Raw genomic sequence first — 27,396 nt, 5'->3', positions numbered from 1 at the left:
TATATACTACTCCCGACATCATCACGGCAATTACAACGCCAATGACGCCCGTGGAGTCGACCGACGCCACCTACGGACATGCAACGGTATTGCTCAAAGAAAAATCTCCGGATCCAGTGACGCCTGGAGGAAATTCTAAGGTAAGGAATCTGCAACTAGAATATGTCTCTACCAGATATTTCGTTACCGAAGGTAAGTAACTTGTACATTAAGTATAAGGTCTGGGAGTTTGTCAAAACAAACTCCACAGTTCCATAATGGCTACACTGAATACTGGGAAGTTTGGTATCAAACTTCTCAGAATAATAAATCCCCACTGATGCCAGTGTTGGATTTATTAAAAATGCACACAGAGGGCACCTTGGAGATGCCCCCTGTATTTTACCCAAACCTTCAGTGCAGGACTGACTGGTCTGTGCCAGCCTGCCACTGAGAGACGAGTTTCTGACCCCATGGGGTGAGAGCCATTGTGCTCTCTGGGGCCAGAAACAAAGCCTGCACTGGGTGGAGGTGCTTCACACCTCCCCCCTGCAGGAACTGTAACACCTAGCGGTGAGCCTCAAAGGCTCAGAATCCATGTTACAACGCCCCAGGGCACTCCAGCTAGTGGAGATGCCCAGCCCCCGGACAAAGCCCCCACTTTTGGCGGCAAGTCCAAAGGGATAATTAGGAAAAACAAGGAGGAGTCACCACCTCAGCCAGGACCACCCCTAAGGTGTCCAGAGCTGAAGTGACCCCCTCCTTGCAGAATCCTCCATCTTGTTTTGGAGGATCAGGGCCAATAGGGATAGGAATGTGCTCCCCTCCCCAAAGGAAGTGAGCACAAGGAAGGTGTAGCAACCCTCAGGGACAGTAGCCATTGGCTACTGCCCTCTGACCCCTGAAAACGCCCCTAAATCTTGTATTTAAGGGCCCCATGAACCAAGCTAGTCAGATTCCTGACGACCTCAAGAAAGAAGCACTGCTGAGCTGAAAACCCCGCAGAGAAGAGAGGAGACAACAAGTGATTCGCCCCCAACCCTACCAGCACACCTCCTACTTCAAAAAGCTGCAAAAGAAGAAGCAACACGTACTACAGGACCAACAACCCCTGAAAATCCCCCAGGCAACTGCCTGCATCACCGAGGACCAAGAAACTCCTAGGGACAGCGATCCTGCCCAACAAGAAGAAAAAGCAACCATCTTTAGAGGAACTCCCACCTCACTCCAGAAGCGTGAGTCCAAAACTACTCTGCACCCGAGAAGCCACCATGTGCCCTGCCTGCAGCGTCTAAGTGACCCCGGGGTCTGCCCATTCAGTTCCATTGGGACCCCTACACCCTGTTTGCAACCTGCACCCGGCTGCCCCAGTGCCGCTGAGGTTCAGTGTTTAATGCCTACTTGGGGCCCCTCCAGTGCTCCTCTAAAGCCCCCTGGTCTGCCCTCTGACAACACGGGTACTTACCTGCAAGCAGCCCAGAACCGGAGTACCCCCTGTCTCCATAGGGGCCCACCTTATCCTGGCTCCTGTTTGTCCTCTGCACCTAACCAGCCCTGTGTTGCTGCTTGTTTAGGGTTATCTTGAACCCCTAACGGTGGGCTACCTATGCCCCGGAGACTGAACCTGTAAGTTTGTTACTTACCTCAAAAACTGTACTTTACTTACCTCCCCCAGGAACTGTTGAAAATTGCACTGTGTCCACTTTTAAAATAACTTTTTGCCATTTTAAAGAAAACTGTGTACATTGTTCAAAGTTCTAAGTATTACTATGCAAAGTACCTTTCATTTAATGTACTTACCTGCTAAATGAATCTTGTGGTTCTAGAAATACATTAAGAAAGAATATTTTTCTATATTAAAACCTATTGGTCCGGAGTGAAGTCATTGAGTGTGTGTTTTCACTTATTGCTTGTGTGTGCATAACAAATGCCTGAAGACCGAAGCCTCCAGCCCAGCGGCCGTTACCACCCTGGCAGACGGACTGGTACATTAGCGGTTTGACATGAGCCAAACCGCCAATGTCATAATTTGGTAAAAGGTACCGCCAGCCTGTTGGCAGTACCTTTCTCCAAATTACCGCCGACCGCCAGGGTCATAATGAGGGCCTATATCTCATTTTGATATAGTGTATACAGAGCCAGCTTCCTACATTGGTGGATCAGCAGTGGGGTCTAAGACTTTGCATTTGCTGGACTACTCAGCCAATACCTGATCACATAACTAAATTCCAAAATTGGCTTTAGAAAATTGATTTTTGAGTTTTTGAAAATTTTTCTAAATTTGTAAACGTCCTGCTAGGGCCTTGTGTAAGTCACTGTCAGCATCTCTTTTTAAGTTTAAAAATGTTCTTATAATGTTAGGATTTAGTTACTAGAGATAGTTTTAGTTTCCTAAAAAGTAACCCCAAGTTTAGAGACATAGGCCCTCATTACAACCCTGGCGGTAAATGCCGCCTACCACTGTGCCGACGGCCGCCAAGATACCGTGACTGCGGTGCTAATCCGCCACGGGTATTATGACCCACACAGAGAATCCCGCCACAATACAGACACCCACACAAGTCCGCCACACCAAAGGTCAGTGATAAACTGGTAATAGCAAAACCCACACCGTTACGCCAACAGGAATACGCCCACAGTATCAAGACCCACGAATCAACGCGGCGGTCATCCAACCACGGTAATCCATTGGCGGTACACACCGCCGTCCACAACATACACACACAATTACAAAACCACACCACATTGGACAGTTCAAAATACACACACCTGACACACATACACACACCCTCACACCCATACCACTATAAAACACACACCCACATTACCCACAACCCCTTACAATGAAAAAAAAGAGACCAAGAACAGAGAGACAAGCAATCAGAGGCACAGAACCCCATCAGCCATACACCATCCACGCACATCACAGTATACACCCCAACACATCACCCCACACATCACCTCACACATTCTCACACTTATCACTCACACCACATCTATGGCACCCCAAAGACACCCCAGGTTTTCAGAAGAGGAGCTCAGGGTCGTGGTGGAGGAAATCATCCAGGTAGAGCCACAGCTATTCGGATCACAGGTGCAGCAGACGTCCATTGCAAGGAAGATGGAGCTATGGCGGAGAATAGTGGACAGGGTCAATGCCGTGGGACAGCACCCAAGAACAAGGGATGACATCAGGAAGAGGTGGAACGACCTACAGGGGAAGGTACGTTCTGTGGTTTCAAGACACCAGATTGCTGTACAGAGGCTGGTGGTGGACCCCCACCTCCTCCCCCACAACTAACAACATGGGAAAAGCAAGTTTTGGCAATAATGCATCCTGGGGGCCTCGCAGAAGTAGCAGGAGGACTGGACTCTGGTAAGTCAAATCTTTAATACTTTATCCCCTACACCCTACCTGCATGCCATCACATACCCCCACATTGCCCTCACTCCCATCACTCCACCAACTCACATATATCCCACTATCACAACCCACCCATCCCAGTACCAAGCCCTGCATGCAACAACAATGCATGGACACCCATCACCCCAGCATGCCCAATAGAGAGACTCTCCCAGCCCACAAAATCAACACTCACGCAAGGCCAAGCCGACAGTGAAAGCACAATCATGCAGGGAAACACACCCATTGCACAAGATGGCACACACAGATACATTAACAATTAATTTGCATCCCAACAGGACCCCTACCCAACGTCACCGGAGAGGAGGTGCCAGCTACATCCAGTCCCCTCCCCCTCCCCAGAAGAGGCCCACAGTGATGACAGCAGCTCTGCACGCCTGGGTCTGGATGACAAACCTGGCCCATCAGGGACCTCTGTACAGTTGGTTACCCTGCCACACTCCCAGAAAACCAGCGGCCCCATACCTCTGTTCCCAGGACACGTCAATCAGCAGTGTTTCCCCCACTACAGGGACCCCAGGCAACCCCACAAACCCAGGATGATCAGGGACCTGGGGTCAGTGGCAGTGGGCACATAGTTCAGAGGACAGAGGCACAGGACAACAGGGAAGCTGGGAGGACTGTTGTGTGACAGGGGGAGGACAGGCCCAGGGAATCGACCCTCCACGAGGCACTCTCAATCATCATGGGAACATACCACCATTCCCAGGAGACCATGGGCCAGGTACTGGCCAAGTTACAAGAGACCCAGCGGCTGCAGGTGGGACAGTACCTGGGGATCAGGGAGCATCTGAGGGACATCCACACCACCCTGGTCACCATTGCAGGGGTGCTGGCAGACATGGCCAACACTATGAGGGAGGCAGTGGCACAACAAAGGGCCCCTGACACTAGCCAAACCAAGGAACAGCCTTCCACCTCCGCTGGTGCTAGTGGACAGGAGGTACCGCCACAGGACCAACAGGCCACCAGCACCCCACCCCTCGCAGAAGGAAAACCACCCCGCAAACGGTCCCTGCGATCCAGGCAGAAGCCAGAGAACATTGCCAAGACCCCCACCAGGAAATAAGACTCTCCTGATTGTCACCCTTCTGTCCCACTTTGTCACCCTGTCCACCTTGAACTGCCAGTGATTCCCTTCCAATGCCCCATTGGATAATGTACCTGTGATACAAATAGACTGGACTCTATCATGGACATTCCTCTACCATCACCCCAGCCCCTTGCACTTACCCCCTGTAAGGAAATGCCTCCTTGGTATGGTTACCCCCTAACTTGTTGCCTTTGATGAGGCTAAGTTTTGATTGAAAGTGTACTGGGACCCGGCTAACCAGGCCCCAGCACCAGTGTTCTTTTCCTAAACTGTACCTTTGCTTCCACAATTGGCACGGCTCTGGCACTCAGATAAGTCCCTTGTAACTGGTACCCCTGGTACCAAGGGCCCTGATGCCAGGGAAGGTCTCTAAGGGCTGCAGCATGTCTTATTCCACCCTGGGGACCCCTCACTCAGCACATGCACACTGCCTCACAGCTTGTGTGTGCTGGTGGGGAGAAAATTACTAAGTCGACATGGCACTCCCCTCAGAGTGCCATGCCAACCTCACACAGCCTGTGGCATAGGTAAGTCACCCCTCTAGCAGCCCTAAGGCAGGGTGCACTATACCACAGGTGAGGGCATATGTGCATGAGCACTATGACCCTACAGTGTCTAAGCAAAACCTTAGACATTGTAAGTGCAGGGTAGCCATAAGAGTATATGGTCTGGGAGTTTGTCAAACACGAACTCCACAGTTCCATAATGGCTACACTGAAAGCTGGGAAGTTTGGTATCAAACTTCTCAGCACAATAAATGCACACTGATGCCAGTGAGCAATTTATTGTAAAATGCACCCAGAGGGCATCTTAGAGATGCCCCCTGAATACCAATCCGGCTTCTAGTGTAGGCTGACCAGTTCCTGCCAGCCTGCCACAAACCAGACAAGTTGCTAACCACGTGGGGAGAGTGCCTTTGTCACTCTGTGGCCAGGAACACAGCCTGCACTGGGTGGAGGTGCTTCCCAACCCCCCCCTGCAGGAACTGTAACACCTAGCAGTGAGCATCAAAGGCTTACCCCGTTTGTCACAGCGCCCCAGGGCATCCCAGCTAGTGGAGATGCCCGCCCCTCTGGCCACTGCCCCCACTTTTGGCAGCAAGGCTGGAGGAGATAATGAGAAAAACAAGGAGTCACCCACCCCTAAGGTGTCCTGAGCTGAGGTGACCCCTGCCTTTAGAAATCCTCCATCTTAGTTTTGGAGGATTCCCACAATAAGATTAGGGATGTGCCCCCCTCCCCACAGGGCAGTAGCCCTCCCAGACCTAAACAAACCCCTAAATCTAGTATTTAGGGGCACCCCAGGACCCAGGAAATCAGATTCCTGCAACCTGAAGAAACAAGAAGGACTGCTGACCTACAAGCCTGCAGAGAAGACGGAAGACAACAACTGCTTTGTCCCCAGCCCTACCGGCCTGTCTCCTGACTCGAAAACCTGCAACCAGCAACGCATTGACAGGGACCAGCGACCTCTGAAGCCTCAGAGGACTGCTCAGGACTAAAGGACCAAGAACCTCCTGTGAGCAGCGGCTCTGCTCAACAACAGCAACTTCTTTACAACAAAGAAGCAACTTTTAAAGAACTCACGTTTCCCGCCAGAAGCGTGAGACTTCACCGTCTGCACCCGACGCCCCCGGCTCGAGAGCCAAAGAACAAACACCACAGGGAGGACTCCCTGGCAACTGCGAGCCCATGAATAGCCCGAGACTACCCCCCTGATCCCCCACAGCGACGCCTGCGGAGAGAATCCAGAGGCTCCCCCAGACCCCGACTGCCTGTAACAAGGGACCTGACACCTGGAACCAGCACAGCACCCGCAGCCCCCAGGACGTGAAGGAACTGAACCTCAGTGCAGGAGTGACCCCCAGGCGACCCTCTGCCTAGTCCAGGTGGTGGCTGTCCCGAGAATCCCCCCCTGTGCCTGCCTGCACCGCTAGAGTGACACCCAGGTCCCTCCATTGAATCCTATCTAAAACCTGACACCTGCTTTGCACATTGCACCCGGCCGCCCCTGTGCCGCTGAGGGTGTGTTTTGTGTGCCTACTTGTGTGTCCCCCAGTGCTCTACAAAACCCCCCTGGTCTGCCCCCTGAGGACGCAGGTACTTACCTGCTGGCGGACTGGAACCGGAGCACCCCTGTTCTCCATAGGCGCTTATGTGTTTCGGGCACTCTTTGACTTCTGCACCTGACCGGCCCTGAGCTGCTAGTGTGGTAACTTTGTGGTTGCCTTGAACCCCCAACAGTGGGCTGCCTATGCCCAGGAACTGAGACTTGAAAGTGCCTCACTTACCTCACAATCTAACCTTTACTTACCTCCCCCAGGAACTGTTGATTTTTGCACTGTGTCCACTTTTAAAATAGCTTATTGCCATTTAAACAAAAACGGTATATGTTATTGCTCTAATTCAAAGTTCCTAACTTACCTGCATACCTTGCATTTTATGTGTTTACTTCAAATCTTTAACCTGTGGTTCTTAAAATAAACTAAGAAAATATATTTTTCTATATAAAAACCTATTGGCCTGGAGTAAGTCTTTGAGTGTGTGTTCCTCATTTATTGCCTGTGTGTGTACAACAAATGGTTAACACTACCCTCTGATAAGCCTACTGCTCGACCACACTACCACAAAATAGAGCATTATCTCTTTTTGCCACTATCTTACCTCTAAGGGGAACCCTTGGACTCTGTGCACACTATTTCTTACTTTGAAATAGTATATACAGAGCCAACTTCCTACACCCTCATACTAATTTGTGCAAAAAATAAACACCCTTGAAACAGAAACCGTACTGGAGTCAGTGTAATGATTAGAAAGATGTATTTTTACAACATTATCAAAGCTTTGCAACGTCTATGTTCAGTGAAATATACCACAAGATGACCTTTGGTGGGCAGCAGTACATAAAGCAGTAGCCAGAATGGGGTACACAGATCTGAAAATAGAGAATCCAAAGGGAACAGTCAGTGTCCATGGACAGAGGGTAAGAGGCTGCCATGTACAATGTCCAAATGTTTACTGTAATGTAAATTTGAGTTACAGTCTCTTACCTGTGTGTCACTGGAAGTACTGCTGTATAATGTTTGTTCTGTTGTCCACATCTTCTTCATCTGCCTCCTCTTCCTCACTGTCCACAGGCTCCACTGCTGCCACAAGACCATCTCCAGGCTCATCCTCCTGCAGAAAAGGCACTTGGCGTCTCAAGGCCAGGTTGTGCAACATACAGCATACCACGATGATCTGGCACACCTTCTTAGGTGAGTAGTACAGGGATCCACCTGTCAGATGGAGGCACCGGAACCTGGCCTTCAGGAGGCTGAAGGTTCTCTCAATTATCCTCCTCGTACGACCATGTGCATCATTGTAACGTTCCTCTGCCCTTGTCCTGGGATTTCTCACTGGGGTCAGTAGCCATAAGAGGTTGGGGTAACCAGAGTCACCTGCAAATATAGAGGGACAACTGTTAGACATACACTACCCCTAAGGGACAACCCCGTACTCAGACCCCAACTTATACAGTGTGGGGACCTTGGGCTCACCTATTAGCCACACCCGGTGCATCTGGAGTTGCCCCATCACATAAGGGATGCTGCTATTCCTCAAGATATAGGCGTCATGCACTGAGCCAGGATATTTGGCATTCACATGGGAGATGTCCGCCAAACACACCATTTGCACATTCATCGAGTGATAGCTTTTTCTATTCCTCCAGACCTGTTCATTTCTGAGGGGGGGACAAATGCCACATGTGTACCATCAATGGCACCAATGATGTTGGGGATATGTCCAAGGGCATAGAAGTCAGCTTTCACTGTGGCCAAATCATCCATCTGGGGGAAAACTATGTAGCTGCGCATGTGCTTCAGCAGGGCAGACAACATTCTGGTCAACACGTTGGAGAACATGGGCTGAGACATCCCTGATGCCATGGCCACTGTAGTTTGAAAGGAACCACTTGCCAGGAAATGGAGTACTGGCAGGACCTGCACTAGAGGGGGTATTCCTGTGAGCTGACATCAGGTCTGGCTCCAATTGAGCACACAGTTCTTGGATTGTGGCACAATCAAGTCTGTATGTGATGATAATGTGTCTGTCCTCCATTGTCGACAGGTCCACCAGGGGTCTGTACACAGGAGGATGCCGCCATCTCATCATCTGCCTCAGCGGTTGTAGCCTATGAAGGAGAACGGTGAGCAGAAGGTCATTTTCCACATATATGACACAACTGTTTTTTAATGAATGTCACAGAGGCAGTGTGTGAATTCGAGAGTCAGTAGATGTGCCAATACGTGCTGTGACGCAGCTAGGTGCCATGCTATGTGCCCCTTTGAAATGGCGGCTGCCTGACCTGTGAGGAGGGACAAAGAGAAATGAGGTAACTGCGCTGGTGTTGTGCTGCGTCGCGGTAGGCGGTCGATGACCGCTGCGCAACTCCGCATTGGTTATCATTGGGCCCTATGGGTTCCAGGAGGCAATGGCGATGTACGCCGGAGGTGACGGTATGCACCGCCGCAGACGTCACCGCCATTTTCTAGCTCTTCAGTCACTTGCTACCTGACCATCAACAGGAGAGGACCTACACTGCAATTGCTGCTGTGACCTGAGTCTGCAAGCGACAATGGCTAGAGTGTCTGGGGAAAGGGCCCTGGCCTTCACTGCAGAGGATTTGGAGAAACTGGTAGATGGGGTCCTCCCCCAGTACACGTTACTCTACGGTCCTCCAGACAAACAGGTGAGGACACTGTGAGCATGATTTGTGGGTAATGCGTGTTTGGAGAGGTGTGGATGTAAGCCACATGTTGGGGGGTGCTAAGGCGTCCTGGCCTGAGTGCTGCATGAGTGGTGGCCAGTGTATGTGCATCAGGGCATGGGTGGGAACTGGTGGGCAATGAGTATGACGGTCCGGATGGGTGAGTAATTACATTTTCCGCTGTCTTTTCCTTCTAGGTCAGCGCTCACCAGAAAAAGGGTATTTGGCGTGGCATCGCCAAGGAGGTGCGGACCCTAGGGGGTCTATGACAGGCGGAGCACCCACTGCTGCAAGAGATGGGAGGACCTGCGCGGCTGGACGAAGAAAACGGCAGAGGCCCAGCTGGGGGTGGCCTCCCAACGTGGAAGGGGTGCCCGTCGCATCATGACCCCCCTTGATGTTATGCATCCTGGCGGTGGCATATCCGGAGTTGGATGGGCGCTTGAGGGCATCACAGCAGCCACAAGGGGGTGAGTACAGATTCAGAAAGCGGACTTTGTGCGCTTTAGGAGCTAGCAGGGTGGGGGAAGTGGCCAACTACTACTGGGCAGGCTCCTGTGGGTGTCAGGTGTGCAGATGCTGGCGTTAGGCATTGTACCCCATGGGCTGGTGACTACCTTAGTGACTGGTTAGGCATGGCCTAGTGCATAGGGCTGCTCCCTGTGTGTTGTGTCCGCCAACGGTAGTGTTGTTGCTGGCATTGACCAAGTTTATCCTCTGTTTCTCCCCCCTCCTTTTGTTTTGTCACTCTGTCCTTGTGTGCATTAGCATCAACTGGCGGAGGAGCAGAGGCACCGGGACGGAGGGAGCTGCATCCCACATGGGCCTGGAGGCCGAATCCACCGAGGGTGAAGGCACCAGTGGGATGGAGGGCAAAGGGAGCTCCACGCAGGTACAGCCGCCACCCCCCTACAAGCACCACCCTCCCCAGCAGCCCCTCAGTGTGTTTCCCATGCCCGCTGACCCAGGAGGGTGGGCATCTCCTTCGCCCCAGGCACCTCAGGCCCTGCCCCAGTCAGCCCTGCTGCCCTCAGTGAGGAAGCTATTGACGTCCTGAGATCCCTCTCTGTTGGGCAGTCAACCATTCTGAATGCCATCCAGGGTGTCGAGAGGCATTTGCAACAAACAAATGCATACCTGGAGGGCATTCATTCTGGCGTGGCAGCCCAACAGAGAGCATTTCAGGCTCTGGCCTCAGCACTGATGGCAGCCATTGTCCCTGTGTCCAGCCTCCCTCCTCCCCCTCCCAATCCCCTCTACCTCACCCTATCCCAAGCACACCTTCAGACCAGCATGCACACAAATCAACACACAAAAGTGGCTCAGGAAAACATAAGCACCACACATCATCACACAGGCACTCACACAAGCACCATACCCATGCAAACTTACCAACATCCACTTCCTCCACTGTGTCCCCCTCCTCCTCTTTGTCCACCTCCCTCCCAGTAGCGTCTCCACTCACACTTGCATGCACTACATCATCAGCCACTACCTCCACCACCAGCACACCCATCACAACACACCCCTCACGAGCAGTCACCACACCGACAACCATGGACACGTCTCCTGTGTCCTCTCCCAGTATGTCTGTGAGCCCTCCTCCCAAAGTACAAAAACGCAGGCACACACCCACGCAACAGCCATCCACCTCACAACAGCATCCAGCCCATGCACCTTCACCCAAACTCAGCAGACGTACACCTCCTACAACCAGTACCTCTTCCTCTTCCTCTTCCTCCACCCCCACACCCCCTCCATCTTCCCGTCCCAGTGTGTCCAAAAAACATTTCCTCGCTAACATTGACGTCTTCCCTACGCCTCTCCCCTGTCCTTCCCCTAGGGCCATGGTGTCAAGATCCCAGGCCAGCACCTCAGCCACCAACTTGGCGTCCGCTGTGGTACATGCAAGTCCCAGAGGATCAAAGGGGGCACTGGTCAGGGCTGGCAGTGTGTCACCGAACAATGCAAAGGACCAACCGATTCCGCCACCTGCCAAGGTGAAGAAGGGGCCAGCATGCAGCACGGACAAGACGCATGAGCCACCCAGCAAGGCCTCATCCAAAAAACAAGAGGACAGTGCCAAGGGCCCAGCAGCGTCTTGTCAAAGTGGGGAATGGAAAAAAAAACAAAGGCAGGGCACTTCAGGGCTCGAAGCCTCCAGGTGAGGGACAGGTGACCACCATTAGTCCTGACAGCCCAGCAACCTGTACCCCGGACACAAGCACCGCCACCTGCACCGCCATCTGCACTGCCATCTGCACCACCACTTGCACTGCCGCTGCCACAACAACAGTCAGCAGCATCATCCCCAGTGGGCAACCGTCCAAGGCTGCTGAAGACGGCCTGGTGTTCCCCTTCACTATTTCCAGCACCTGCATCATGGCCAGGACCGGCAGCATCTCCGCCGCAGACACCGCCGCTGGCACCGTCTTATGCACCGCCACATGCCCAGCCGGTGCCACTACATCGGACATCAGCTGCATCCCCAGTGGGCAGCCGTCCGAGGCTGCAGGAGACGCCCTGGACCCTGCACCCACCACTTGAAGCACCACCACCAGCAGTTTGCAGCGTAAGTCACCGCAGGATGGAGTCTAGCTCTGCCTCCATGGAGTATCATGCTACCTGTTCCCTGCACATCTCGTGCCTCAGACACCCAGGTGAGGGAATGTGAACTGCCACACCCCAGGTGCAGCATCACTGGGCACAAGGCCCCCTCCAGAGCCAGTGGAGATATGCATCCACTCCCACTATCCTTGGAAGGATGAAGCAGACTGGGCACAAGGCCCCCTCCAGAACCAGTGGAGCTATGCATCTACTCCCCCTATCCTTGGCAGGATGAAGCAGACTGGGCACAAGGCCCCCTCCAGAACCAGGGAACATGTCACCAACTTGAGAGACTGGCTTTGAACTCCCCAGGACCAAGCAGTGGGCAAACCACCCACTTGAGAGACTGTGGCTTTGAATGCCCCAGGACCAAGCAGTGGGCAAACACCCACTTGAGAGACTTGAGAGACTGTGGCTTTGCACTCCCCAGGACCAAGCAGTGGGCAAACCACCCACTTGAGAGACTTGAGAGACTGTGGCTTTGAACTCCCCAGGACCAAGTAGTGGGCAAACCACCCACTTGAGAGACTGTGGCTTTGCACTCCCAGGACATTGCTGTGGGCATGTTGCCCCTCCAGGATCAGTGGCGTAATACCATCTTCCGGCTGATGTGCCCCCCCTCCCCTTCCCCTGAGGTGCCTGTGTGTTTTCGACCTGATGCCCCTGCAGTGTTCTCTCCGTTTTGAGGCAGGAGTCAAGTGAGGGCTTCGCCCATGTTTTTTTGGCCCACTGGTCCACGGACATTTGCAAAGGACAATGTACAGCCCTCTGTACATATTGTAAATATTTGTATATACTGTTGTTTACAATCGTTAACTTTATCTGCATTTTCTAAATATCACTTATTTCACTAAATTCCTTTTGTCCTTGCGTTCTTCCTGGGGGTTACAGGGTGTAAATGTAATGCTGCTGCATGTTTTTGTGTGTATGGTGTTGTGCGTGAGGGTGAGGGTGGGGGTGGGGCTGGGGGTGTTGCGTGTGTGTGTCACTCTTTCCCCCATCCCCCTGTGTGCTAGGTGCAGTACTCACCGTGGTCGTAGCCGCCGCCTTCTTTGATATTCCTGGTGTATTAGCAGATACACCAGCATCGGCAGGACCTGTAGTTCAGGCTCCGTGGTGTTCTGGTTCTTCGTTGAGTGACGAAAGGTGAGTGGTTCCCCATCAGTGTAGTGTTTCCGCTGTGCTTTTGATGTCATTGGTACCGCCCCAGAAAAACGGGCTGATTGGTGCCTTGTAATAGCGTGGGCGGTACATTGTCTTCCGCCTGTCTGTTGGCGGTGACCGCTGCGGTGTTTGTTGCTACTGTGTGTTAAAGTGGCTGTCTATGTTACCGGTTTCCACCATGGACGTGATCCCGTTATTTTTACCGCCGGCCTGTTGGCGGTATTACAGCTGCTTTATCACCGACCGCCAGAGCTGTAATGAGGGCCATAATGAATGGCTCAGAGGATATAGTGATGGAACTCAACCTCACTCCTTACCTCCATTTAGGGATGGCGGAGCTAAGGTCCCTCTGTAAGCTAAGAAAGATTAAAACTGGTTCCAACCCTACCAAAGTCAAGCTCCAGGAGCTCTTGCTAGAATACGCCAGGGACCACCCTACTGAGGAGGAAGACCTCCCCTCAGATGGGGAAGACGTTAGGGATCAGGAAGTACAACTCCCCCCGCCTAACCTAACTAGGGAGACCAGGGTTCCAAGATCCATGTCTCCACAGATAATACTCACAGTATCTGGTTCTTCCACAGGGGACTCCAGTTCCTCTGTGAACATTGAGGGCAGCCTCAGTGAGGAGGACATCTTTTTAGCAAGAATGGCCAAAAGATTAGCCTTGGAGAAACAGCTCCTGGCTATAGAAAGGGATAGAACATAAATTGGCTTAGCACCCATAGATGGTGGCAGCAACATAAAAAGGGTCAGAGAGAATACTGATATCCTAAAAATCCCCAAAGGGATTGTCTCAAAATATGAGGATGGTGATGACATCACTAAGTGGTTCATAGCCTTTGAGAGGGCCTGTGGAACCAGAAAATTAAAAAAGTCTTATTGGGGAGCTCTTCTGTGGGAACTGTTTACTGGTACGTGTAGGGATAGGCTCCTCACATTCACTGGTGCAGATGCTGAATCAGGTGCCCTCAAGAACGCTACCATGATTGAGGGCTTTGGAATCACCATTGAGGAGTATAGAATTAGGTTCAGGGGGCTCACAAAACCTCGAGCCAGTCCTGGGTTGGTTTTGTAGACTACTCAGTGAAAACACTGGATGGTTGGGTAACTGGAAGTGAAGTGCTTGACTATAATGGGCTTTATAATCTGTTTATGAAAGAACACATTTTAAGTAACTGCTTCAATGAAAAGTTCCATCAATATCTGGTAGACCAAGGTCCAATTTCTCCCCAAGAATTGGGAAACAAGGCAGACCATTGGGTCAAGACTAGGGTAACCAAGGCTTCCACTGGGGGTGACCAAAAGAAAGGGGTTAAAAAGCCTTCCCAGGAGAAAGTAGGTGACGCTCCTAGAAATAAAGAAAACGATTCCTCAGTAGGCCCCCAAAAACCTGTTCAGGTTGGTGGGCCCCAAGACACTTCCCAAAACAAAAGTGGGTACCAGGGTAAGAACTGTGATGCCACTAAGGTATGGTGACAGAACTGTAGACAGACAGGGCACCACACCAAGGACACTTCTTGTCCCAAAAACAAACCCCCAGCATAATCCCAGGGGGGACCAGTTCAGTCATTGGGGATGACTTCTCAGATGAGGAGGTCCTCATAGCCTTCAACTGGAAAATGGGCCCAACAGGTGAGCTGGAGATTCCAGAGGGAAGTAGACACTTCCACCACCTACTGGTGAATGGAATTCCAGCCACTACCCTAAGAGACACCTGTGCCAGTCACACTATTGTGCATGAGAGGTTGGTGTGGTCCCAGGTTAGACTGGCAGAGTAAGGGTTAGCCCAGAAAAGGTCACTAATAGGCCTGTGGCTTTAGTGTCCCTAGAAGGGGGTGGGACCTTTAGCTGGAGAAGGGCGGTATTCAGTACAGACCTCCCCCTTGATTTTCTCCTTGGAAATGACTATCCAGAGGTTAGTCAGAGCCCAAAAGAGGAACGGTCCAGTGCCAGCCCTCTCCCAAGGATTTTGGAGGTACTGCCCCTGCGGGGTCTAAAGGTAGGCCCCAGAAGAGAAAAAAGAGAACACAGTGCAGGAAAGGTGGACAACCTTTAGCCAAGGTTCCAGTAAGCTAAGGGGATTCTGCTCCAGTAGGGGAAAACTCCAAAAGTGGCGCTAGTTAAGTCCAACCTGACCCACAAGAAGTCCTAACTAGTCAGACAACTGTTAAGCATGAGTGGCTGGCTCCTCAGCTAACAGAAGAAAGAGTGGAAAAAAGGTGTTTGCTACAAGAGGTAGGAACTCTCCACTCTACCACAGCAGACAGACACCCTGAACACAAAGAAGCCTGTAACTTAGCCCCTTCCCTTGTTCGTGAAGAGCTAAAGGTGTGGTTCTGGGCACCGACAGCTGTCAGCGGCCTCTGCAGGGTGTTAGCCTTTAAGGCGGCACTGTCTTTGGCATGGTGGTCTGACCCCATGCCAAATAGCAAGTTAGGCCGCCTGACCCTGTTGGTCATGGTGGGGTTACTCCAGCTGTGGGTAACCTCTTTGGGTAAGCTAAAATAAGATTAGCAGAGGTGGATGACCCTAACCCCAAAATAAAAAGAATGAGTGAAGACACTAAAAACACAGACAAGAGGCAATTCAGATTGGGTCCTATCACTGTTGAGGTAGGTCCACTCCCCAGAGGGAATGACTTAGACAGGAGGATGTAAGGCAGAGTTGGCCCTGCCACAAAACAGCCTGTTTCCCTGCTCTTCCTCGCCTGACAGACTAAGGAAGACTCTTCCAGGTTTGGCTGAGTCTTCTGGCCTGTCCGCGGGGTGGGGGTGGGGGGGCTTGTGTAGGATAATGGCCCTTGTTGCAGTTACCCCCCCCCCACATTTTGCCTGATATTGATGCTGACTTGACTGACAGTGTGCTGGGACTCTTCTAACCAGGCCCTCAGCACCAGTGTTCTTTCACTAAAAATGTACCATTGTTTCCACAATTGGCACACCCCTTGCACACAGATAAGTCTCTTGTAAAAGGTACCAGTGGTACCAAGGGCCCTGTGACCAGGGAAGGTCCCTAAGGGCTGCAGCATGTGTTGTGCCACCCTAAGGGACCCCTCATCTAACACAAGCAGACTGCCATTGCAGATTGTGTGTGTTGGGGGGGAGAAAAAGGCAAAGTCAACATGGCATCCCCCTCAGGGTGCCATGCACACAAAACACTGCCTGTGGCATAAGTAAATCACCCCTCGAGCAGGACTTAAAGCCCTAAGGCAGGGTGCACTATACCATAGGTGAGGGCTTAGCTGCATGAGCAATATGCCCCTACAGTGTCTAAGTCCATTCTTAGACATTGTAAGTACAGTGTTGCCATATTAAGTATATGGTCTGGGAGTTTGTCAAAACAAACTAAACAGTTCCATAATGGGTACACTGAATACTGGGAAGTTTGGTATCACACTTCTCAGAATAATAAACCTCCAGTGATGCCAGTGTTGGATTTATTAAAAATGCACATAGAGGGCATCTTAGAGATGCCCCCTGTATTTTACGTAATCCTTCAGTGCAGGGCTGACTGGTCTGTGCCAGCCTGCCACTAAGAGATGAGTTTCTGACCCCATGGGGTGAGAGCCTTTGGGCTCTCTTGGGCCAGAAACAGAGCCTGCACTGGGTGGAGGTACTTCACACCCCCGCAGGAACTGTAACACCTAGTGGTGAGCCTCAAAGGCTCAGGCTTCGAGTTACAATACCCCAGGGCACTACAGCTAGTGGAGATGCCCAGCCCCCAGACAAAGCCCCCATTTTGGGCGGCAAGTCCACAGGGATAATTAAGAAAAACAAGGAGGAGTTACCACCTCAGCCAGGACCACCCCTAGGGTGCCCAGAGCTGAAATGACCCCCTCCTTGCAGAATCCTTCATCTTGGTTTGGAGGATCAGGACCAATAGGGATAGGAATGTGTTCCCCTCTCCAAAGGGAGTGAGCACAAGGAGAGTGTAGTCACCTTAAGGGAAACGCCTCTAAATCTTGTATTTAAGGGCTCTCTGAGCCAAGCCAGTCAGATTCCTGATGACCTCAAGAAAGAAGGACTGCTGAGCTGAAAACCCCACAGACAAGAGAAGGAGACAAGAACTGATTCGGCCCCAGCCTTACCGGCCTATCTCCTGCTTCAAAAAGCTTCAAAAGAAGAAGCAACACGTTCTACAGGACCAGCGACCCCTGAAAATCTCCCTGGGGACTGCCTGCATCAACGAGGACCAAGAAACTCATGTGGACAGTGGACCTGTCCAACAAGAAGAAAAAGCAACCATCTTTAAAGAGACTCCCACCTCACTCCAGAAGCATGAGTCCAAAACTCCTCTGCACCCGACGCCCCTGGCCCATGTCCAGAGGAACCAACCAGCCAGAGGACCCCCAGGCAATTCCGACTAAGTGTCCAACCTGGGCTGACCTCTCCACCCCTCCACGATGACACCTGCAGAGGAAATCCCGAGGATCCCCCTGATCACGACTGCCCGGCACGAAGATATCCGACGCTTGGAGACGCACTGCCCCTGCAGCCCTTATACTCGAGAGAAACTGACCACCGGTGCAGCAATGACCAGCAGGCAGCACTCCTCCCTGACCAGCCGGTGGCTTGCCCGAGAAGCCAATCTCATGATGTGGCTGTATGTACCGCCAGCCTGTTGGTGGTACTACCGCTACATTAACGGAGGGCCTATATCTCATTTTGATTTAGTATATACAGAGCCAGTTCCTACAACGTGTCTGAAAGGGGATCTGTGATTAAAGGCTTTAATGAGGTTACTGATCCCTGTTGATTGATTGGGAAAAGAAGTTCTCCCTGGCCTACATTTTGCTTATCACTGAAAGTCAATTAGTGCAATTGTCCGTCAGCAGCGGGGTGCCTAAATAATGAATGCTGCTCCCGCCTTTACCTTTCAAACATATTATATTTTCAAAATTTGTTCCAGCGTTTGTTTGAAAAGAAACTATTTCACAACTGTATTTTTTATATTTTAACAATCCGGTGAGAGGCGGAGAAGATTTTAAATGTATTCAGGAATCTGTGGGCCCATATTTTTTCATGTCTTGAACATCTCAGATTGACGTTTTAGGAAAAGGAATTCACAGAGACATTTTTATACACTCCAGCATGCATTCTTTAGTTCCATTCCAGTTCCCTCTTCTCACTCTTCCTCCCTCCCTCACGTCCCCACTCCTTATGAAATTAACCAAATCATTGCCTCTGTTAACACGTTTTTGCCTTGTTTGTCTTCCTTTTTGGCAGTCAATTACAAACATTACAACTTTTTGGAGTGTTGGTTGTAGAGAGAGGGCTGCAGTGAGTCTGGTAGTTCAGTATGGTTAATATTGTTTTAGTGTCCCCCCACCCCCTGGTGACAAAGCTAGCCCCTTCGCCCCCTCCGACCACTACCCCTGGAGGGGGAGGGGCCTCTTTCCCTTTCAATTGTCCATTCTTTTTCCTCTTGGGCAGTTCACTCCAGGAGGTAGCATGTCATGTGATTGCAGTAAAAACCAATTCAACTCCAGTTCAAAGGTGGTTCCTTTAGCATTATGCCAACCAGTGAATTTAGCAGAACAATCAGATTCGACATACACAGAGCACAGATTGATTACAGCATCAGTGGGAATTGGAACGGCTAAAAAAAATGCTTTAATGCAATAGAACTTTAAAAAGCAAGAGGTGCACAAGTAACTGCATAAAAACTGTACATAACAACACAAGCTGGCTCCTTTGCTCCCCCGTTGACTGTCAGAGGATTCCTTAAGGCTTGTTTAAAGGCACAAGTGTCTCAGTGGGTCGGTGAGTGAGTGCATAAGTGTCTGAGGGGTCTGTGAGTGGGTGCATGAGTTTCTCAGTGGGTCTGTGAGTGGGTGCATGAGTGTCTCATTGGGTCTGTGAGTGGAAGCATGAGTGTCTCAGTGGGTCTGTGAGTGTATGAATCTCTTTTTTGTTTATGCTGCCAGCCAATAAGGACATTTCTGTGGCTCAACGGTTTGCAAATTCGCCATGAGTGGATTTGCGCCTCTAGATATACAAAGTCGTTTTTCCTTTAATTTCTCTAAAACTACTGAACATATTTCCACCAAATAATAAAAAGCGTGATCTCCGGACTGAAAGCTATCATTCTGCCAGATTTGGAGTAGTTCTGTCCAACGGTTCGAGCTGCAGGCATGTCTAAAGAATCTATGGAAATTAACATGGGAAACACTTTTTTTGACCACCCCTTTTTCTTGGTCCCCCACTTGACGGATCACCCCGAACTTTCCATGCACAACAAGACCCAAAACCGAACTTCTGGATGGAATTACACCAAATTTGGCAGAAAGGTACCTCTTGGTCTAGAAAGCACACTTTTTGCTATTTGGTGTAAATCTGTTCAGTAGTTTTTGAGATATTAAAGGAAAAAAATGTGTATATCTGGGTGGAACCTAAGCACAGACCTCATTGGCTGACAGCACGTAATCCAGGAAGTGCTGCCAGTCATCTTGGGACCAATATACATGATAGCACCCCATTAAAATGCATTGTAGTGAATGGCAGGTTTTGAGAGTCACAAAAAGGAGAATGTAAAAGGATGATACATTTTTGTTACAATATAAATAATTTGTCAATGGTACCATTCAAATTTTAGGAACTAAGGTGATTTTACCCTGCTGGGATTTCATGAATCATGTTTCAGGGAAAACTGTTTTCTAATGATTTTCTCATAGAGGTTATAGAAGGTGCTCCAGAAGATAAAATGAGAGCATATTTTCTGTAAATTCACACTATCTTTCTTAGCTGAAGTCTGACATTCTCAGTAAAACATGAACTTCCAACAAGAGCAGCCAGTCAGTTGATTCTTTTGTGTTCTATTGGAGCCTCCCAGAGTATTCTAAAGAACAACTAGAGTGCTAACCGTCTTACTTATAAAGCCATCTTGATTGAATCAAACTGGTAAAACTTGAAACATTTAATTTAGAAAGGAACAAAATGATGGGGTTCATTATGTCATAGAAATTGTGGATGGTGCTGTAGAAAGAAAAAAATAGAACACGTTTTATGTGAGTTTTTTTATCTTCCTCTTCTATTTCATTAAAACATTCTGACATGCAGCCTGAAACATGCACTTTCAACACCAGTAGCAGACTGCAAGTTAACCCCCTGGTGATCAGCGGTTTTACTACAATATTCCAATGAACAACTAGAGTGCTAACATTCTGAATTTATGCCAAAAGTGTGACATATCTGAATACAATCTTGATGGAATCGAAGTTGAAAACTCAAAGCGTTTTCTACTTCAGGATACAGCAGTGTAGGAAAATGGCTCCCTGTTGCAGTTACCACCCCTCACACACTTTTTGCCTGATATTGATGCTGACTTGACTGAGAAGTGTGCTGGGACCCTGCTAACCAGGCCCCAGCACCAGTGTTCTTTCACTAAAAATGTACCATTTTCCACAATTGGCCCATCTCTGGCACACAGATAAGTCGCTTGTAAAAGGTACCAGTGGTACCAAGGGCCCTATGACCAGGGAAGGTCTCTAAGGTCCTTAGGGACCCCTCACTTAACACATGCACACTGCCATTGCAGATTGTGTATGTTGGTGGGGAGAAAAAGGCAAAGTCGACATTGGCATCCCCCTCAGGATGCCACGCACACAAAATACTGCCTGTGGCATAGGTAAGTCACCCATCTAGCAGGCCTTACAGCCCTAAGGCAGGGTGCCCTATACCACAGGCGAGGGCATAGCTGCATGAGAAATATGCCCCTACAGTGTCTAAGTCTATTCTTAGACATTGTAAGTACAGTGTGGCCATATTAAGTATATGGTCTGGGAGTTTGTCAAAAACAAACTCCACAGCTCCATAATGGCTAAACTGAATACTGGGAAGTTTGGTATCAAACTTCTCAGAATAATAAACCCACACTGATGCCCGTGTTGGATTTATTAACAAATGCACACAGAGGGCATCTTAGAGATGCCCCCTGTATTTTACCCAATCCTTCAGTGCAGGACTGACTGGTCTGTGCCAGCCTGCTGCTGAGAGACGAGTCTCTGACCCCCTGGGGTGAGAGCCTTTGTGCTCTCTGAGGCCAGAAACAAAGCCTGCACTGGGTGGAGATGCTTAACACCTCTCCCCTGAGGGAACTGTAAAACCTAGCAGTGAGCCTCAAAGGCTCAAGCTTCGTGTTACAATGCCCCAGGGCACTCCAGCTAGTGGAGATGCCCGCCCCCTGGACACAGCCCCCACTTTTGGCGGCAAGTCCAGGGGAGATAATGAGAAAAACAAGGAGGAGTCAATCATCAGTCAGACAGCCCCTAAGGTGTCCTGAGCTAAGGTGACCCCTGACTTTAAACATCCTCCATCTTGTTTTTGGAGGATTTCCCCAATAGGAATAGGGATGTGCCCCCCTCCCCTTAGGGAGGAGGCACAAGGAGGGTGTAGCCACCCTCAAGGACAGTAGCCATTGGCTACTGCCTCCCAAACCTAAACATACCCCTAAATTGAGTATTTAGGGGCGACCCTGAACCAAGGAAATCAGATTCCTTCAACCTGAAGAAAGAAGAAGGACTGCTGACCTACAAGCCTGCAGAGAAGGAGGAAGACAACAACTGCTTTGGCCCCAGCCCTACCGGCCTGTCTCCAACTTTGAAAACCTGCAACCAGCAACGCATCCGACAGGGACCAGCAACCTCTGAGGACTGCCCTGGACTAAAGGACCAAGAAACTCCAGTGAACAGCGGCCCTGTTCAAAACCAGCTACTTCTTTGCAACAAAGAAGCAACTTTCAAAGACTGCACGTTTCCCGCCGGAAGCGTGAGACTTCACACTCTGCACCCGACGCCCCCGGCTCGAGATCCAGAGAACAAACACCACAGGGAGGACTCCCCGGCGACTGCGAGCCCGTGAGTAACCAGAGACGACCCCACTGAGCTCCTACAGCGACGCCTGCAGAGAGAATCCAGAGGCTCCCCCTGACCGCGACTGCCTGTAACAAGGGGCCCGACGCCTGGAACCAACACTGCACCCGCAGCCCCCAGGACCTGAAGGGACCGAACTTCAGCGCAGGAGTGACCCCCAGGCGACCCTCTGCCTAGCCAAGGTGGTGGCTGTCCCGAGAAGTCCCCCCTGTGCCTACCTGCACCGCTAGAGTAGCCCCTGGGTCCCTCCATTGATTCCCATCTAAAACCCAATGCCTGCTTTGCACACTGCACCGGCCGCCCCTGTTCCGCTGAGGGTGTGTTTTGTTTGCCTACTTGTGTCCCCCCCAGTGCTCTACAAAACCCCCCTGGTCTGCCCCCTGAGGACGCAGGTACTTACCTGCTGGCAGACTGGAACCAGAGCACCCCTGTTCTCCATAGGCGCCTATGTGTTTTGGGCACCTCTTTGACCTCTGAACCTGACCGGCCCTGAGCTGCTGGTGTGGTAACTTTGGGGTTGCGTTGAACCCCCAACGGTGGGCTGCCTATGCCCCAGAACTAAGACTTGTAAGTGTTTTGCTTACCTCCTAATCTAACCTTTACTTACCTCCCACAGGAACTGTTGATTTTTGCAGTGTTCACTTTGAAAAAAGCTTATTGCCGTTTTTACAATGACAGTATATGATATTGCTTTTATTCAAAGTTCCTAAAGTATCTAAGTGAAGTACCTTGCATTTAAAGTGTTTAATGTAAATCTTGAACCTGTGGTTCTTAAAATAAACTAAGAAAATATATTTTTCAATTTAAAAACCTATTGGCCTGGAGTAAGTCTTTGAGTGTGTGTTCCTCATTTATTGCCTGTGATTGTACAACAAATGCTTAACACTACCCTCTGATAAGCCTACTGCTCGACCACCCTACCACAAAATAGAGCATTAGAATTATCTAATGTTGCCACTATCTTACCTCTAAGGGGAACTCTTGGACTCTGTGCACACTATTTCTTACTTTGAAATAGTATATACAGAGCCAACTTCCTACAAGCAGCAGATGAAGAAATTAGGAGTCTTTGTCACAAATAAGTGTCCCAAGATTGCCTCCAGAGGAAAGAAAAAAAAAACAAATGTAGCACATATATCACCCAAATATAGCCCAATGACATAATTGTACAAAACACTTTGGCGGTCATTCTGACCGCGGCAGGCGGCGGTAACCGCCCGCAATGCGGTCACTGCCATTTGGCCGCTCCGCGGTCAAAAGACCGCGGAGGCCATTCTGGCTTTCCCGCTGGGCCAGCGGGCGCCCGCCAAAGGAGCGCCCGCCGGCTCAGCAGGAAAGGCCCTGCAACACAGAGGCCGGCTCCGAATGGAGCCGGCGGTGTTGCAGGGGTGCGACGGGTGCAGTTGCACCCGTCGTGATTTTCACTGTCTGCTATGCAGACAGTGAAAATCATGCTGGGGCCCTGTTAGGGGGCCCCTGCACTGCCCATGCCAGTGGCATGGGCAGTGCAGGGGCCCCACGACACCCGTTCCTGCCATCCTGTTCCTGGCGGTCAAAACCGCCAGAAACAGGCTGGCGGGAAGGGGGTCGGAATCCCAGCGCCGCCATGGAGGTTCAGCCCTGCCAGGGGTATTCCGGCGGGAAACCGCCGGATTCCCTTTTCTGACTGCGGCTTTACCGCCGCGGTCAGAATGGGCAATGAAGCACCGCCAGCCTGTTGGCGGTGCTTCCGTTGCCCGCGGCCCTGGCGGTTTAGGACCGCCAGGGTCAGAATGAGGGCCTTTGTTTTTTTGCAGTTTTATATAGCGCAGACTTGACCTGAAGGTACTGAAGTGCTTTCCATGAGCATTAGTTACATTACACAAGGACACATTAATTTTGGTTTTAGGCATGAGGAGATTAAGTGATGTGCACAGAATCACATGATTTCGAGGTGACGCCAAAACTCAAACCTGGCTCCCTAGTTGCAAAGTCTGCAGCTCTGGCCATAACGCCACAACCTCTCCCCTAAGTGAAACATATAATAAAGTAATCAAATGGATGAAAAAAACATAAAGATAGCAAATAATTTAAAAGTGCTTTGCCACTATTTGATAACTCAGACAATATGTCCTCATTTTTGTTTTTTAGAGCACTAATCATAATGTCTGATAGAGATTTCTAGTTGCAGATTCCTAACCTTAGAATTTCCCCCAGACGTCAGACTGGATCCGGAGATTTTTCTCTGAGCAGTACCTTTGCTCTCCATCAGGTGGCGTCGATCGACTCCGCATGCGTAGTTGACATTATGGTCACAAAGATGATATCGCAGTTGTATATAGGTGCCACACTGGCGCGCTGACATCAGTTCTTTTCTTTTCACGCCAGCCTACGCACAGAACTGGAGAGGAGCTACCATCAGTCGTTTTTTGACTGACTTTGACCGTTTTGTTGAGTTTTTTTACACGTTTTTGCTGCGTTTAGGATGTCACAGAAGATTAGTTTCAAGCTGTGTGACTCTTGTCACTGCATGATGTCAGTGACGTATCCGCACCTCGTGTGCTTGTGGTGTTATGGGCAGGACCCGAAGTTTTTCTTCAAGGTCTTTGAAGGACCAGTCCCTAAAGTTCATGGCGGCCTGGCGCTCGATTCTGCATCGTTCCCAGTCTTGATCGAGAGGAAGGTCACGAGACGGCTTGCAGAGCCATCACCACTCTTCTTTGTCTCAATCGTACTTCTCGAGACATTCAGGCCACAAGAATGAAGAAGACAAAGAAGAACAAACATTCTTCGACTTCATCCCTTAGCTTGGATAATGTGACGCGGGAAGATCATAGATGATCTAGGCCTCTGTCTTTGGTTCCGTGCCTCCCCAAGTTTCCAGGAACCAAAGCCACCCTGCCCAACTCAAAGAATTCTATGAGGCCATGCGCCTCATATTTGTGCTGACTGATTTCCCTGCGATGCCTTTGGGCCCATTGTGGTTGGAGGGGCCCCCTCAAGTTCCGCTCTGGAGGCTTAGACCCTGGCTCCAGAGGGCCCCTCAGGATCTGTTGTTGGATCTGTGCCGACGTCAGTCGTGCCAACTCAACCTTACTCCAGTATTGTAACTTTCATAGATTCACATGCTTGAATACTTCCCGTCATTGAGATGGGAGTCGCCGGTGGAATGTAAAACCTAGGCCTGAAAATGTACATATACACTACATGGCCTAGGCCTCAATAGAAGAACCTATCACAGTCATTTTGTCAAATAGACCCAAACTCAAATTTGAACCAATCAGATTGTCTCACCCCTTAGAACCTCCTGTGAGGAGCTGCCTTACCTCAGATTTTCCGAGCATAAGTGCTGTAATGATGTACTGAGAAAAGAGAGAAGGTGAGCTCCCCCGGGAGGCGGGTGGGTCGCATGTGAATCTATGAAAGCTTCCAATACTGGAGAACTACAATTGTAGGTAAGTAACTTATTTCTTACTCCAGCCTCTATCCTGGGTTCGGTGAGAATGACTCTGAGGCTGCTGGGCTTCATGGCTTCCTGAATCCTGTTGGTTATACATGCCAGTTGGCATATGCGAGCTCTGCAGTGGGACTTGAAGTTCCAGTGGGAGCAACATCAGGGGAATCTCTCCAACATGGTCCAGATCTCGGAGAGAACTGCACAAGATCTGCAGTAGTAGCTTTCGAATCACAATTTGGTCAGCAGCAGATCCCTCTCTCATTCCCATCCAGATCTCACAGTAGTGACAGATGCATCACTCCTGGGATGGGTGGCCACATGTGGGTGGCAGAGATCAGAGGAATCTGGTCTCGGGTGGAGTCTGGGCTCCAAATCAATCTGTTGGAGCTCAGGGCGATCAGGCTTGGGTTGAAAGCATTCCTTCCCTCTCTCCAAGAGAAAGTGGTACAGGTGTTCACAGATAACACCTCCGCCATGTGGTACTGCAACAAGCAGGGCAGAGTGCGGTCATGGATGTTTTGTCAAGAGGCTCAGTGCCTCTGGACATGGCTGGAATAGAAGGTCATATCCCTGGTGGTTCAACATCTGGTGAGCTCTCTGAAAGTCAGAGCAGACAAACTCAGCCGTCGGTGCATGGTCGATCACGAATGGCGTCTCAATCTGGCGGTGGTGCAAGGTCTCTCTAAGCAGTTGGGAGAGCCTTGGTTAGATCTCTTCACCTATGCAGAGAACGTGCAATGTCAGCTGTTTCGCACCTTGGAGTTTCCAAGGCGGCACTTTCTCAGCAACGCTTTTCATCCTGAGTGGAACTCAGGCCTCCTTTTCACCTTCCCGCCAATACCACTTCTTCCCAGAGTTCTAAAGAAGATCAAAAACAACCGGGCCCACTGGGCACGAAGAGTATGCTATCCCCAGCTTCTGAGCATGGCCATCGATCCTCCTAACAGACTGCCTCTTCTGGAGGATCTTCTCTCACAGCAGCAGGGGACAGTTCTCCACCCGAACCAGTCCAGTCTCCACCTCCTTGTGTGGAGATTGAGTGGCAGAAGTTGACAGCTTTCAACCTTTCACCCAAAGTCTGCAATGGTATTGTGGCAGCCAGGAGTCCCTCCACCAAAATGGTATAAGCCTGTTGTTGGAGCAAATTTGTGGCATGGCGTACCGACAAGTCTGTTATTCCCTTTTCTGCACCTCTGCCTGAGGTATTACTGTTCATCCTCTCTCTTGCCCAGCAGGGCTCTGCTTTGGGCACCCTTAAAGGGTCTCTGCCTTCCTCAGACTGCCAAATCTAGCCTCTTTGTTCAAATCTCCCATTGTTGAGAGGTTCTTTTAAGGGACTCACTCACATGTTCCCACCTACACTGTTCTTAATGCCCCAGTGGGATTTGAACCTGGTACTTACCCACCTTAAGTGTGCTTCTTTTGAGCCACTACATAATTGTTCCTTGTTGTCATCACCTCTGCTTGCAGAGTGAGTTAGCTTCAAGCTCTATCTGTGAAGCCACCATTTCTATCTGTCCATTCTGACAAAGTGGTGCTTTGTACCAGGGCCTCCTTCCTTCCTAAAGTGGTCACGCCCTTTCATGTAGGCTAATTCATCATTGTGCCTACTTTTTACGCAACCCTACATCCTTCTCATGAGCAGTTCGTGGCATGAGACGCTGCAGATTCACATGCTGTGCATTATCCTGCCATCTAGTGTTGGGCTCAGAGTGTTACAAGTTGTTTTTCTTCGAAGAAGTCTTTTTGAGTCATGAGATCGAAGGACCCCTCCCTTTCGGCTCCATTGCGCATGGGCGTCGACTCCATCTTAGATTGTTTTCCCCGCAGAGGGTAAGGTAGGAGTTGTGTATATAGTAAAAGTGCCCATGCAATGGAGTGAGTATGTATGTACATAATGTGTATAAAAATAGTATATATTTACAAATTTACAAGTTTCATCAAATTAAACGGCTACAGGCTCCCGGGGAGGCGGGATGGCGCATGTGAATCTGCAGCATCTCATGCCACGAACAGATGTACACTGGGTAAGAGACATTTTCCGTTCGATGGCATGTGTAGCTGCAGATACACA

This window comes from Pleurodeles waltl, chromosome 9, assembly GCF_031143425.1.
Source record: "Pleurodeles waltl isolate 20211129_DDA chromosome 9, aPleWal1.hap1.20221129, whole genome shotgun sequence".
In the NCBI taxonomy this organism is placed as follows: Eukaryota; Metazoa; Chordata; class Amphibia; order Caudata; family Salamandridae; genus Pleurodeles; species Pleurodeles waltl.
The sequence above is the reverse complement of the archived record's forward strand: the minus strand, read 5'-3'. Positions refer to the sequence as shown.